General features: G+C 34.9%; 1 protein-coding gene across 1 annotated transcript in view; it reads right to left on the bottom strand.

Annotated features, from left to right (window-relative positions):
* The window catches only part of LOC127876625 (afadin- and alpha-actinin-binding protein A-like), a 97,490-nt gene extending 88,031 nt beyond the window's left edge, over positions 1–9,459 (bottom strand). Inside the window, exon 1 of the mRNA XM_052421968.1 lies at positions 9,335–9,459. The gene's annotated coding sequence lies outside the window, so the exon portion shown is untranslated. The remainder of the gene's footprint in view (positions 1–9,334) is intronic.
* Positions 9,460–15,213: the final 5,754 nt, after the last annotated feature.

The following is a 15,213-nucleotide window of genomic DNA, read 5'->3' as shown; positions in this document are numbered from 1 at the left end:
AAGGCTAATAAAAGATTTTTTAGTTGGTTATTAACACATAGATTGACAAAGCGCATCATCGGGGAGCATCCATCAGTTTCACTGATATTCGTGTTTATATATTTGTTGCCATAGCAACCAGAATTCTTGATGTAGGTACAAAATGAGATGACGTTCATAATGTCCATATTGCCATCTGTCCATGTTTCGAGTTTCATGAAAAAATATGAAGAACTTTTAAAGTTATCGCAGGATCAAGAAAAGTGTGACAGACAAACTGACAGACAGAGCGCAAACCATAAGTCCCCTCTGGTTTCACCAGTATTGGACAATAAAAATAAAACAAGAGCTGTGTTTGTGAAACACAATGCCCCCTATTGTGCCGCTTTGAAGCCATATATTGGACCTTTGACCTTGAAGGATGACCTTGACTTTTCATCACTCAAAATGTGCAGCTCCATGAGATACACATGCATGCCAAATATCAAGTAGCTATCTTCAATATTGTAAAAGTGATTGCAAAAGTTTAACCAAGGTTAAAGTTTGGAGACAGAATGACAGACAGACAGGCCAAAACCAATACACTGTAACTCCAATAAAGTGCGGTCCGTTATAATGCTGTGTCCAATATAACGCGGGGGGTGCTTGGATCCCGTTTTTTTCTCCAACCTTCCATTTCTGATTCAAATCCATGTTATGCAACTACTTGTATTTTCAGAAAATTCAGAGAAGCCCGCGATCACAGCTTGATTGCTTTATCTGTTCGTTTAACTGATTTTAATCGATTAGAGGTTAAACGACACTGGACAGCTAATTGGTGTTAATCTGTTGTGTAATGTCAATAAAGGTGTGAAAACTCGCGAGTCCGTGTTTATTACATGTATTCCCTATCAGAGCGGTTCGGTGCGCTAATTTCACTAAGGTAAGTGCAAGCGTAATAATTATCAAATTAAAGTTATTTAAAACGATTACCTGTTTATGTTTTATATTTATCGTGTATTGTTTTTCTTTGTATAAACTATGGCTGTGTAAGTGTGTTATCGTTAATTATATGCTATACAAGCTTGACACATAAAAAGATCTTTGTGTATGTTTAATGTTTCAGTACGTATACGAAAAGTAAATTTAAAAATCCTGACGATTTATTTACATGCTAACGCAGTGTAATTGATAACAGAGATTCACTTAAATTTTTGCCCGTTATCAGAAAGTCCATGGAAAGCATGTTTTTTACATGCTGCGTATGACGCAATAAAACATTACTTTGTACATGTATCGTATTGCATTCAATCTAAATTTAAATTCGCTCGTCCAATGAAAGCTGTGTCCCATAATGCACTGTACTATTTTTCTGAAAAATGGCGTAGGCATATGATTTTGTTTACAAAATTCGTAAACATATTTCTTGTAGTTAATGTTAAACATTATTTTTTCGTAAGTGATGTTGTAATTATATTGGATTATCGGACAAATGTGCACATTAGAAAAGCGGTATATATACTGTTATCGTTCGATTCTATTTATATGCATGTATTTGCGGATGACAACACAGCATGACAATATAAATAAATAAGCTCAAAACTTATAACGCTGTCCGCTTATAACGCTGTTGCGTGGCTTGGACCCCGTCATCCGCGTTATATTGGAGTTACAGTGTATACCCCAATCATTCGATCTGGGGGCATAATAATGTGAACAAACTATGTAGTAAGAAAAATCTCCTTAAGAATTGATCTTGTGTTTCTTAGGAACACTGTATGAACAAAAGATAAAAGACAAAATATTTGATGATTTACAATATTGACCTGTTTTGTTGCATTTTTGATCAGGAAAACAATAGTGACTGCAAAAAAAATAATTCCGTAACAAACTGCATCATATGCGAATGTTCTATCAAGGGATTGCAGGCAATGTCCATACCCAAAACTCAAAAAGAGCCCAGGACTCAACAAGAACCCACCATACATGGTGTAAACACATTGTACGCAATAAACAACTAACATATTCTAACTTTTGTCACGTGACCGCAAAAGTCAACGCCGGTTGCAGAAACAGATTGTAATCTTGTACATTAAGGTAAGTTTTGTTGTTTTTTCATATAATCAAAATTTCAGTTTTTAACAAGTGATAGCCTATGACACAGTATACTAAATAAACTTTTATTTGAAATGATTCCATTGCCTTTACTGTTTCCACTTTCCGAGAACACTTCGACACAAAATTCTGAAATGCATTGCAAACGCTGTTTGTTTATGTGGTGTTGATGATTTTCTTTCAACAATATTGGTTTAACGACTGAATTAGTATGATTTTACACTTCATTTTAATATATTTAATAAGATTCATGACAAAAATAGCGGTGCAAATTGAAAAATATCTTATTTTTTTGTTTTGTTTTGTTTTGCAAACGCAGGTTGGTATTTCTTGAGCAATAGGAAATGGCAAACGCAGGTTGCGAGAATATTCAAAGGATAATGAAACGCACACTGTACACATTTTTGAAAGTCTTCTAAAATATGATATGGTTACAAATACGAAAATATTAACTATTCAACACAATATATGACTACGGAACTTCAATTGAGGACATTTAAACAGAGCGGAAATATGCTTATCAACACATTAAGTACTGTTACAAGTATATTGAACCACAACGTGCGTTGCCTCCTTTAAGCGGACCTCGAATGACGCTAAACGCGCCAAAACTCACGAAAATCCCGTGCATTAGTAAACACGCATGTTTATTGAACTGTGACGAAAAGAATAGCAGATAGTGTGTCACATCCAATCACTTGCGTTTCATATCTCTTTTGGTGTAGTCTTTAAAACTTTATAAAAACATTTTAGAAATATATTTTAACAAAAAGTAATTCTTTCATTACAGAAACATGACGCTCGTGTGTGAAATCTGTGGAAAGACATTTAAATCGAAGTGGGGGTTAAAGCTTCATGATAAGCGCCACAGAAGCGATACACGATATTTTGCGCGACAGTCGCGGCGACACGCGATATTTGTACTGTTCAAGTTTCGCTATAATCATATCGCCTGTCGACTGTCGCGTTTTCAAAAAATCAGGGGAGACAAAAAGGGGCTATTTTTACTGCATTCATAATCCGAATGTCAATTTCAAATGCTTCGATTGGTTTTATTGCTCGTTTGTGTTTTCTAATTGCATAACAGTGCTTTCGAAACATTGATTTGGCGTGTTATTATTCTGATTTTATTTTTGGTTTTACAAATGGGCAACATTATTTGTGTTTTCAATTTATTCATTAAGAGAAATAAGATAACATTGGTTGTTATATTTATCCTCATCTGATGATGCGGATGGAATTAAATTATGTTCATATATTGTAATAAGTAGGTATGTCTCTTTTTATCATGGTTAGGTTAAAACAAACAAGCAAGTAAGTTTATCTGGACGAAGCGGGTACAGATTTTTTATTCGAATGAGTGGTGTTGCTCTCAGTAATTTTAATCAGGCTGACAATATATGAATGTGCTAATTAATATTAAGAATGGGTTTTAATATTCTCAAACTTTTTAGACTCGGAAAATTGGGCGTCGCTCTGCGAAAAATGGGTTTAATGCATGTGTGTAAAGTGTTGTCTCAGATTAGCCTGTGTAGTCCGCACAGGCTTATCAGGGACGACTCGTGCCGCTTGTATGATTCTTTTCGTTTCAGAAGTCTCTTCTTAGAAGAACGCCCAGTTTAGACGGAAAGTGGCGTACCTGATTAGCCTGTGCGGACTGCAAATGCTAATATGGGACAACACTTAACGCACATGCTTTCAACCCCCTTTTCACAGAGCGAGGCTCAGTTCAATTTTGCTATTATATTAAATTTATACTGGTACGTTGCTAACGGAGACGCCGTGCTACAACCTGTAACTCGAGCCCATTGTCGTAAAGTGTCTCAACATTCAGGTGTTCAATACGTTTTCCCAAACACCGTATATTTTGTTTTTATTAACTTTCAACATTTTAGTAAAATGCTCGTGTGCCGAAAATATAGTATTATGAATTGCGGAACAGTAGCAACACTGTAGAGATGATTCTCACAGTTCTTCTATAAATTGTTCCCTCAATCTTCACAGCTGAGCAAAACATATGCATACAATTGTGTTCATTCAAATTGCATTCTTTAACTACCAAATCTTAATATTAAGATAATATTTAATATTAAATATATTTGGACAACTAACAAAACAGCATGAGAAAAATAACATTCCGACAAATTATTTTTCAATTCTTTTGAGATCTTCATTTTACAATACTCCGCTCCGAATCGCGATTTATTTTATGATGATAATGGCGATGAAGATGGAGATGATGATGATGAAGATGTTGATGATGATTTGATTTGAACAGTACATATCGAGTATCGCTTCGTGTGTCGTGTGTCGCGGTCTGAAATTAGACCGCGTTACACGAAATTCGGATAATATGGGCGATATTTGAATAATAAAATATCGCGCGTCGCCGCGACTGTCGCGCAAAATATCGTGTATCGCTTCGTGTGTCGTGTGTCGCCCTTGATGAAAGAAGGGCAAGAATATAGATGTCACTATCCGGATTCCGTAATCTTAACCAACCTGCGTTTGCCATAATCCAGCTTCAGCAAACTGCGTTTGCTCAACCAACCCGCGTTTGTAAATTTTTGAAATAGCAAGAACTGCCCAAATTAAATATAACAACAACAACTTATATCGCAAATACAATAAATCATCAAAAATTAAGCATCGTGTGCTCTCATTTTTCTAGAAATATGATTTATTCGTGAATGGAAAGTAAAAAAATATAAAATCAAACTGCGTTTGCATCGAAAATCTAAAGTTTGTGTCGAAGTGTTCTTAAAAACTGCAAAGCTTCGAAACAAGTGCAATGCGTCTTAATATGCGAAAAGGTATGAAGCATGTCATAAGCTTTGTATTGTCCAGAAATTTTAACATATTCTCTATAAAAAGATGAAAATTACCTGACGGAGCGGGATTCCTGATGTAATTCAACAACCTGCGTTGACTTTTGTGGTCACGTGACAAAAGTTGTTCATCCCCGGTGTATTCATAACTATAAATAATTTGCATATTTTCAAATCAGAACACTTTTTTCATTATCTTATCTGCATATTCAAATGCAGCAAGGTAGACATTTTCTAAAATAGTTGACATGTGTGAAGCTTGGATTAATATCATTATTCTGCTAACACATGTATAGTGACATTGGGTAATTTCAACGTAGGGGTATTTTCGACGATCGCGCATTTTCTGGTTAAAACAAGCATGTTGCGTATGCTGGGCTTCAGTCAGGTTTTTTCATTTGCAGAGACACAGTTCATTCAACACATGATTTAAGTTATTTTTGCATACTAATGATAAATAAACAAACTCACATTTGTACACAATAGTTTTGAACCTTATATGCTTATCCTTCAATATTCCAAGCCACCATTTAACATTAAAATAATTTCTGATTGAATCCAAATGTTGTCATTTTGTCTGTTATAAACACAGAACTTTCAAGAAAAGTATTTAATGTGATGCTTTGTTTGTAAAATATTTAGTATACTGTTCAAGTTAGAAAAGGGTTTTTGGCGGAAAAGAAAATTCGTTGTACTTGAAGTCAAATTCTGTAAGAATATTTAACTCATGCAAATTGTCCTATCAATTTAAATAACACATGATATGACATGTTATGACAGATTTAATTAATGACTGTACTTTGCATTTTTTTAACAACCATTTGTATAGGTTTGAACGATAGATCCATTTGTCCATTAAGAATGCACATAAGAATATCAAAAAATCATAGGACAGCAATGTGAAATTATGGACATTACGCTACACAAATTTTAAATAATATTGATATTCCAGTTAAAATTGTATTACAAAAGTGTTCCATTAAATCTGGAGAGGGTTACTTAACTTTTTGCGCTGTATAATTGAGTTGATTGTGACTGTTGAAAATGTACAGAACATGCTCAGTGAGTGACTTTTATTTTGTTCAAAGATTAACAAACTTTCACACGTCAACCGTTGGTTTTTGTACAAACTTTTGTTGGTAATGTATTGGTTTTGAATTATCAAACTCAATTTTATGTTTCCTTGTGCATTTTATTATCATTAATCAATAGAACCCTTACACAATAAAAAAAAAAAACATACCTGAGAATAAGTTGTTAGCAGAATAGGGATATATTTTAGTCCATAATTATATACGTTCTCTCAGAGCCTTTGATAACTTTTGCTATGGCAGCTCTGGGAGTACATATGCACCCCTTCAGAAACACATTCACAGTTTTGAAACACATTAAATTCACCTGAATGGTAGCCTACAGACGTTATCCTTTACATGCAACCTAAAAAACACGATGATATTTCAACACACTATTCTTGCTGACATTTTCATTTTGAAATGTTGAAAAGTGTAAATATTTGACATTATCGACTTAGGTTACATCAAATATCATAATGCACAAAAGATTGGTGTACTGTAGCTGAAATATTTCGCGTTCAGAATAAATCTTAACGCTGAAACTCCGGTCTGTAAAAACCATAACGAAAAATATATACAATACTTTTGTGGAAATTACAGTATATACAAGTGCATATATATCTTAAATCTACCCTTTGTTCAGGGTTCGACATTAACTTTTTTACAGCCAGACCATCGGACCAGCTCCTCTTAAAATGTACTAGCCCGAATCTGATGTCTACTAGACCATAAATGACATAGCAAATAAACAGAATTGTGTCGTGTAACTGTTTAAACAGGTTTTATCAGAAAATAATTAGTGAACACAAGAAAGTTATTTGATGCACAGAGTAAAAAATAATATAAAACTATTTAACAACATAAATTGTTAGTTGTAATTTCACTGTTTATCACCAGTTAAACAAATGATGTCTGTACAGCAGGTGACATTTATTAAACGTTATCAAATTCTAGCCTCCTTGACCGCTGTGCTCCATGCTACCACAGCTCCAAGGCCCTTTTCCATCATAATCTGTGTCAGTTTTACCGTCAGATTCTTCTTTATTAACTTATTTGTCGGACGAAAATCCAATCTTGAACAAAGCCATTCTTTAAATTACATTCTCTCGTCTGCTATGCCAAAATGTTTACATTTACGATACCGATTTTCGATAGAAGTCGTAAAAACATGATGTAAAGTTCTACGAAACTGCAGAAAATAATTAACTCTTTCAGTGCTGGAACCAAATTTTGAAGGTCTTTGCAAACAGTTTGGATCCAGATGAGACGCCATCTCATCTGCATCCAAACTGTTTGCTATTCTGATAGTATTCTTTGAAAAAAAGTGAAGAAAATGCTAATTTTAGAAATTCAGCAGACAACATTTTAGCAGACTACAAATTTCCCAGCATGCAAAGGGTTAATATTCATGACAACTTTACCAATGGAAACAAGCTATTTCTGCGGAAAGCTCTCCTTCGCGTCTAAAAATAGCGATTAATCATGTGAATGCTCCGCGTTTATTTATATACGCTAGTTTTGTTCTGATGTAAATAATGGATACAATAGTTATTTTACACATTAAGAGAAAAAGGTTTTCGGTAAGTTATAGTTATATGAATCAGTATAGATTTTGTATGTACGACCAGTCGGACAAGCTAGCCCACAGTTTTACTAGCCCGACCACTGATCTTACTAGACAATGTCTGTCGGACGTGCCTTAGTGTCGAACCCTGCCTTTGTTTGAAAAATATGAACATAGATCACAAAAATTACCTGTATTTCATTCAAATCATAGACACGGAACAATCATTTTCTCAAAGGCAACCATTTTGGCATTTTGAATCGCATAAATAAGTTACACTGTTACAGTGGGAGTCTGCCAAAGCAAAAATCATCAAAAGACTATTGCGGCAAGTTATATTGACTAGGTGTACTGCGACCTAACCAAAAGCGACTTTTTGTTGGCAACATTACAACAGTTCCCAATATGGTTGATATAGCATACAAATGAATAACAATAAAACAACAACAATAATTTCTTGCTAGCCTAATATGGTACCATATGCATGAGTTTGTACTTTAGAAGGGTAGACGTTTATAGGTTTCTCTAGTACCAGTGTTCCTTAGCCTTTGCAGTGGTGATACAATTTTGCACCTTTTGACAATAAACGGAGCATTTCAACTCTCAGCAACCCTTTGGGTTATAAAGCTGAGAGTTGAATTAGCGCAACTAGCCACTTTACTAGGATAATATTTATGGTTTTTGTGTGTTTATTCAGTGCCCCAGATAATTATTTCGGAAATAGGGTTTTCACCCAGTGATTTTGAAAAATAGGGTGATTTCATTTTTGGAAAAGGGTGAAATGAGTTATAAGATGCATACAGTAAAATCATTGCTGCTTTACTTCTGTTGAAGCTGCACACAATTGTATTGATTCAATAAAACTGTAAACTAATATAATTAACTTTAATAAACTGATGTTTCATAACATCTTTAATCCTTGAAACTGTCAATAATATAAACTTTAAACTTAAAAAAAATCGATAACACGAATGATTCGGCACTTATTGGCTCTTGCTTTCTTGGTTCGAAAAATTTAGCGATCGACTGATATTTTGGCGCAACAATTGCGGACGTCTTTCTCTTAGACATTTTTATTACGCATCGTATTAGAAACTGAAAGTACAGACGCTTTACAAATACATGCACAATGAACGACGGATTAAGTCAGATTGAAAACGCATGTATGTCGTCGTAAATAATTTAGTCAGCCGCTTTATTTAACTATAAAATCTAGTACGCAGAGCGTTTGAATAGCTTTGACTGTCATCGGTCATCCAGGCGCTTGCTGAATAAAAACGTCGCCACGTAACGAAAATAATAACAAAAAATACCGAAAATGAGCAAAATATTTTCGATCAAAGCTATTGTATCGTACGCATCAAATAAGACGAATGTGAGTAAAAGGCAAATCGGGTGCGTTTTCAATACGTATGATATTGTATTTCTTTGCGTTTTTAAACATTTTAATAGGGTGAAAGACGCAGATACGCAGCTTATCTGGGGCACTGTTTATTTCTGCAAAAATAGTAAATGTGTCTCAGTTTACCCAAGCATCGATGTATTCCAGGCAGCGAGTTTACATTAAAACGCAATTGCAAGTCCCAGTGCCCCGGAGGGTCAGTAGCTGGGATTTGGATTATTGCAACTAGTCATGTTAATTAAAGTTATAAACCAAGTACGCCCAAATGACTTATGCTTGCATACAGTAACTTCTCCAGACAGTCTTGTCATGACATTCCCCTGCTTATTTCAACACTTGCGCTGGCAATATTTCTATATAAAAAAACATTAAGCAACATTTCTTTTAAATATACCTGACAGGTGTTTTGAATTGTCCAGTTTCAGTTTGGCGTCATTAGAAACTACGCATACTACATATTCGAACTTTGTGATTTGAATTCATTTGCAGTTTAATCATATGATATTGTATGAACTAAGTAAGTTTAAAAATATTATTAAAAATGCGATAAGTGTAACGTAATTTTAATAAGTTGTTAATAAATATACATAGCTTGATATTTTCGTATTACCAGGTAAAAAAGGTTACACACTACTACGATACACTTTTGTTTTGTTCTCATACAACTGTACGCCCGTAGCAACCATAGAACTTTATTTTGAAATAAATCGAATCGTAATTTGTTAGTTTATTACACTAATCATTAAAAAAATCGTTTAGACAATATTTATCAACCAAATACGAAGACTTTTTCATAACTATAGAATATTAGTACATAAATAGGCGTTTCACAGATACCCATCAATAGGCACGCCAAACAATATAATGCCCAAATAATATAATCATCGTATATGTGGATGGTTAAGAAAGCTGTTTTATTATTTAAAGCAACGTATGAGCATTTCTCTCAGGCAAATGTATATTTAATCAATGAAATAAATTTATTTAAGTAGCACTGTGCTTCAGTGTTGTTTTGGGAGTACTTGTTATTAACCAAAACAAGTTAAAGTTGCTTTTCTCACAAACCTTATTACGTAGGTTATGTGATTTCTTATAGCACAACACTGAATTTTTTATTAAAGTCCACCCTTGTACGGATTTATATGAAGTTTAGGAATCCAGTGAAGGAAAGGGAAATTTATCGCAATATAATTTTCTTTAACAATTAACTTACTGCACTAATTTATATGTTCGTCAATAATTTTATAATCGTCCCCTTTGTATTCGGATTATTATATAATTTCCGACCAATTCCCTGAAATACAAGCAGTTTAAACATTTAATTATCGTGAAACTTTAATAATGTTATTTGATGCTTTAGGCAATTCACATATTATATAATTTCGACTAAATGAAGATTATTATACAATAATAAAATTATTGTCATAAATATAAATGATGTTAACGGTCATTAGCGTAACTTTATTTGTCCAATCGTTAAGCGCCGAAATATTGGTAGTTTCGTATCTGAAGCATTTTTTTCAGAAATATTCATTTAAATTTTGATTCTATGTCTTGTATACAATGGTCAACACTGAGAGCTTCGAAGAATGCATCTGCGATGCAAGTTAATAAGATTTTTATTTTTGAGAAAATTAATCATCATAATCGTCTGGCCGCTTGGGGTTAATGAGATACGACGCCAGAAGTTCTGTTTTGGGCTGCTGTGAGTAGCTCATCGATGGGAAGAGATGTCAACTCTTTTACATTGTCCATCCAACTTTTCTTCTGATAGACTCGACGGCAATCACTCTCTAGCGTGCATTTGAGCACTGTTTTGCACTCGAATCATGCTTGGTGACGTGTCTAAACCAAGCCAGCTTCTTTCGTCGTTTGGATAAGCACTTGTGTGCCGACAAGTGTTGCTGTCATGTTCCGATGGTACTCGTTGGCCTTGTGCTCAATTCAGGAGATAAAGAGCTGTCTTCAGAGACAGTTGTTTTCAAATGCCCGTATCATGCGTTCTTTGACCGCGTGAAGCGTCCAGGTCTCACAGGGACTTGTAGTGCCTGTACTTGGTAGAAAATCTGATTGAGCTGTTTGTTCCCTGACTGTTCAGTCTGGTCATCACTGCGGTCGCGCTCCTGGCGTTTCCGTAGACTTATTTTATGATTCGCACCAGCCCTTAGTCATTACTGAACCCTCTCAGAAATTACCAAAGGACATCATGCCACATGCGGTCGAAATTGTTCTTTAAGTCGATAAAGTTGTGCACGAGCTAACGTTGGTTTTGCGTTTATTTCTTAATGATGACTCTGCAGTTGAAATTCTGCTGTGAATCCAGCCTGCTCTTCCGTCAGAAGTACCTAGGCCTTACTTTTTAATCGGTTGATGATGCTGCGTAGCATGGCTTCGCTGATGATGGCGCGGTTATTATGAACAAGCTTAATGTGCCTGTTTTTGTAAGGGGAATGTTTTTGTTTTTGCAAGATGTTCTGGCATAGTGCCCTCAATGCTGCAGCCGTTGCCCCTCGTCCTAGCTTAGTCAGCTCAGAAGGAATATTGTTCAACCCAGGAGATTGTCCTTCTTGCTTCCTCCTCCTCTGCCTTTAGTATGGACGGACTAATGTAGTCAGCTTCTGATCTGGAATCGTTCTGAAAGAGACTGGGGTCTGGTAGAAGCGGGTAGTTATAGAGGTGACTGCAGTATTGAGTCCATCTGTTTAGGACTGCGGTACTTTCGGTCAGGAGGTTCCCGTAAGTGTCGGCTATAACAATTGCCTTGAGCTGACTGGTCTTCGTGATGGTATTGAGGGTACTGTAGGCCTTCTTACGGCTACATGTGGTTATCTCTTTGTCAATGTTGTTAGATTGCTCCTCAATCCACTCTTAATTGGCCTCTTTCATCTTCTTCTTAGCCTCCATGTTCGCTTTCTGGTACCAGAGTCCTGGCTGGTGTACCTCTTGTTTAGTATTTTATGAAGAAAAATTAAATCAATTCATGTTTTGTAGAGTTACAATTGGATTATATTTCTCTTTTTGTTTAAAGACACTCAATAAATGTTTTAAAAGAATATAAACTAAAGGTTTGAATGCTAGTACCACATTCATAAAAAGCATCACTTTGTAATAAAATCTTTTAACATTCATTTTCATTTATTTTTCAAAGATGAAATAGAACGGGGATATAGCATACTTCACAAATGTGTGTTTACCACCGCTAACGAAAGTACTCGTTTCAATTGAAACTTATATAAACATTCTTTCCTTTTACCATGCTTATGTTTATTTTAAAAAGCTGGACATGTATTAAGAGATTATTCATATTTTAAACATTTTAACTAAGAGGGTATGATGTCTTAAAGAATCTTATATACATGTATCGAATCCGGAAATGCATTTAGCTTTAAACTGATTCGAAATTATGTCGCCAAATGTAATTTAGTCAACAACTCGACTATAAATATTTGTTAGGTCATGGTCTGTATTTTGAAAGTGTTATATGTAAGTTAAAAACATATATAATTAGCTGTTGCTTTTATTTTATAAAAAAAGGTTCATTGAAACGAGCAAATCTGCAAATGTGGCCCACATATTTAGTACCACAGCAAAGCACAATTCAAATAGGTATATAAATAAGATTGCTGTAATCTGATGTGTTTTAATAGAAAGTAATTTATTGTTAGCTGATGATTTGATGACGGCAGTACTTTTTAATGAACCACAACATACATTAAGTTGCATTTGTTTATTGAAGAAAACCAATTGCACGTTGAGTTCGATAAACTATTCGACGTCATGTTTTTTTAAACATTTGATTTAAAGAGTATAGAGCATTTCAATTAAATACGTTAATTTTTAGAATTAAAGCACCGGTATATATCATTCGGTATATGAATACTTTGCGCAATCGGATTTCTTCAAGGTGACGTTTGTATTTTTGGATTTTTAGTAATAAGTCTCTCCATCTCATACCATATAGATGAAACCACAAATATTGTATTTATATTGATACAGATTGCCGTCAATTAAATATATATATTTAGACTTCGTGTCAACAATAGGTCTTTAAATAGTCAGCATGTGTTGCTGAAGTCAGGTTGGAAATAGGACAACATTGATGACATGCTAATAATGAATGGGAATACGAAAAAGTGCATCCAAACGGAACAAACAAAAAATGTTGTAGTAATCAAATATAGACAAAGTGACGCTTCAACTGCACCAGCAGGAGAGAAACCGTATTATATGAATCAGATATCAGATATCGAATTATTAGCCGTCAATGTCTACACATCTTAAATATTTTTGGCACAATCAGATATATGAATATAAAGGTAACATAAACTTCAACATGAATTGAATCCGTTGTTCACCAACATCGTCGAGTAAAGATGCGGGTGACGGAAATGCACCAAGTGCACACCATATTTGCTTGAGAAATGAGGTCAATGCGGTTGTAAACTGAATATGCACTTGAATATAAAACTCCTAATGTAGCCCTTGGAGAAGCTAGTATACATTTCTCTTCTTCTTAATTTGATTTCGAAGGGACTTTTTTTGCGAAAAAAAAATTTTCTTTGGGGTTATGCATTTAACAATCTGGTTCATCGTATTTCGGGTCATTATATGAAAAGACAAAAAGTCACTTTTAATGGAGCACACAGAATGATACTTATCCTTGACAACATAACACTTTTTAAGCGATCTATATTTACTCATGCAATAGCCATATTGGAATATTTCTATAAGATGTCTTTATAATCTAAAACAGTCAAAAATGAAACTACATTTGTTGAAAAGATTGTACCCAAGGCGTCCTGTTAAAGAAAACACACATTGATGGAATATTGTTGGAAACAAGAGTACGTGCCAACATGGTATTCTTAATACATATGAATTCAACTGCAACCATTTCGCCTCAGCACCCAGGCAGGCCATATTTTGACCTCAGAGACATCATCTAAAATCAAAGTACTGGCAGTACTGGTGTGACGATGCTTTTGAAGAGGATGGATATAAAACATCAATTTAAGTTTATCTATATCACCACAATTGTGTATGTTGATACGAACATTTGGGTACGATAAAAAATTTGGGTACGAACATTTTGGGTACGAAAAAAAATATGGTATGAAAAAAATTTGCGTACGAAACATTTTTGGTACGAAAAAAAGTTTAGGGGTACGGGGAAGTAGTACCCGTGGGTAACTTGGCCCATTGAGCGAAACTGGGAGGCGGGTCACATTCTTGTTCATTAAGTATGGCAATACATTCATGATGATTCTCGAAAGTAGGTATGAGCACATAGCCGGACCATGTGAGCTCAATCGTATGAGCGCTTGACTATCCGAGTTCGCCCACGAACACATGGATAAGTTAACTGATAGCGAAATGACCTTATACATGTATATGCTGAAATCTAACAATCGAACGAAATATCAAACATGGTATGTACACTTAGGTGGTTGTGTAATTTCTGTTAGAATATCGTATTCAATATGTAAATTTTAAATGATTGTGCCCGCACTTGAGTTTGTTGCCTTGTTTGAGTCTATACGCGCCTAGGCTGCACCCAGTGTGTGTATTTGTGTTTTTTCAAGGTAATGAGTTACCACCGCGCTGAGGCTGCATAATGTTGGGACCCGGAGTGTGTCCAGCACTCCTACCTAATAAGATTAGATTGACGACAGTTGGGACGAATTTTGAATGAAAGCTGCAATTTCCAGCTATTTGTTTTGTACTGAAATACTTTTTAATTTTTTATATGGTCAAATGCTGCGGGGGGGGGGAGATTTTCCGGAAAAAAACAACTGTCAGGAATGGTGACCACAAAACATACAAAATATAACATTGCGCCGGGAGCGGGAATCGAACCGGTGTCGTAAAGGTGAAAAAGCGAACGTCCTTACCACTGCGCTAGCGGGACGGATTACGCAAAGAAATGTTGTTTTATCTATATATATCATAGCAGTGCCGCGTTTACAATTTGCAGGTTCGAAATCGTTCGCATTCTTTAGTTTTGTGATCACGTAAAAAGTTAATTTTACATGTTTTTATTCGCAATTTATTTACTAAATCGAAATCAAATATCAAACAAAATAGAGAAAATATATAGTTGTTTCATTGGTCCATAAAAATAAAATGGATGTAAAATTACTAATTTGAAATTAACGTTCTGAAAAATCGAGTTATCTCAATCGGACTGGCTCGGTCTTTTACATAGGGCGCCATTGTGAAGATTTTTTTTACTGGTTATCAAACCTTGGACGCTGCTGTTCCAGCATCGTCAAA

This window comes from Dreissena polymorpha, chromosome 4 (genome assembly GCF_020536995.1).
Source record: "Dreissena polymorpha isolate Duluth1 chromosome 4, UMN_Dpol_1.0, whole genome shotgun sequence".
Lineage (NCBI taxonomy): Eukaryota > Metazoa > Mollusca > Bivalvia > Myida > Dreissenidae > Dreissena > Dreissena polymorpha.
This window is presented reverse-complemented; position numbering and strand designations above follow the sequence as displayed.